This window comes from Corvus brachyrhynchos, unplaced genomic scaffold (genome assembly GCF_000691975.1).
Source record: "Corvus brachyrhynchos isolate BGI_N302 unplaced genomic scaffold, ASM69197v1 scaffold94, whole genome shotgun sequence".
NCBI classification, from domain to species: Eukaryota; Metazoa; Chordata; class Aves; order Passeriformes; family Corvidae; genus Corvus; species Corvus brachyrhynchos.
The window spans coordinates 7594036-7595172 of NW_008238330.1; positions in this window are offsets into that span (position 1 = coordinate 7594036).

A 1137-nucleotide genomic window follows, 5' to 3' on the forward strand; every position below is an offset into this window, starting at 1 on the left:
AGGAATCCAAAACAGGCAATGACCTCCTGGTCCTTTCTTTCATCACAGAATTTTGTTGCTTTTACTCAAAGCAGAGCCCCAGTTTTCCTTATCTGGTAGAGTGTCCAGACTGCTGGACCATTCTGTAGTTGGGTGATGATCCTTTCTTCTTCTCAGAAACTCTTCTCTTGAGTTGAGACAGCCATGCTTGAGCTGCAATGCCTGATGTTTATCCAAAACCCTGCTAAAAGCAGGTTTGTTTTTGGAGTAGGCATTGTCTGAGGAAAGTGTTCTTCATAGCAGAATTCTTGACTTGGCTTCTGCCTTCATTACTTGTACATAATATAATGTGTGCTTCTTGGTAGCATGGACTTGCAGAGCTGTTTTTGCTGATATTACCCTTGCGCAGCAAATAGAAAGAGACAGTTTGACAGAGAATCTTTGAGGGATAATTAATTTTTCATTTTGACAAGGGTTTCAATTAAGTGTGTTACTCTTCTTCATCTTCTGGATATCATGAATAATGGGCCAAATGTTCCCATGGTGTAACTGCATTAATGACCACAAATAAGATGTAAACACATGCGCCATCATTTGAAGTTTTTTGTCATCCATAGGCTTTTTAGGATGTTCAGTGCTTTTGCCTTTTCCATCTCCATTTGTTGTCTGGCTTGGCTTTTCGGAGTCTTATTAGACTATAAAGAGAGATCTAGAATATGGAATGCACACTTGGCTTCTCGCTTGTAGTGTTACTGATAGGATGATATGTTCTATAATTTAATGCTTTTGAATGGATGCATGCCAATGAAAAGGCAAGGCATCCATACTGGTCCATTTATTCTCAATAAAAATAAAAAGCAAATAACAAACACAGGTGACAGTTTTGTTGTACAAGCTTAGGTTAAAAGACATCAGTGACTAATTCTGCCACTTTCTGACACTGGGGTGTTTGGTTTTACAGCCTTTCCTTTCCACTACCGTGATATTTGGGTTGTAATTTCTTACCCATGTAACATTTGCAACATATCTAGAATAGTAAAATAGGATCGTGGTTCTTGCACTAGCTAAGCTCAAGATGTAACTTATAAGAGGTCAGAGCTCTGTTATTGCTATTAGACTGCAAAGGGCATCCTCTGTGCTGACTCCAGGCTCCAGAAG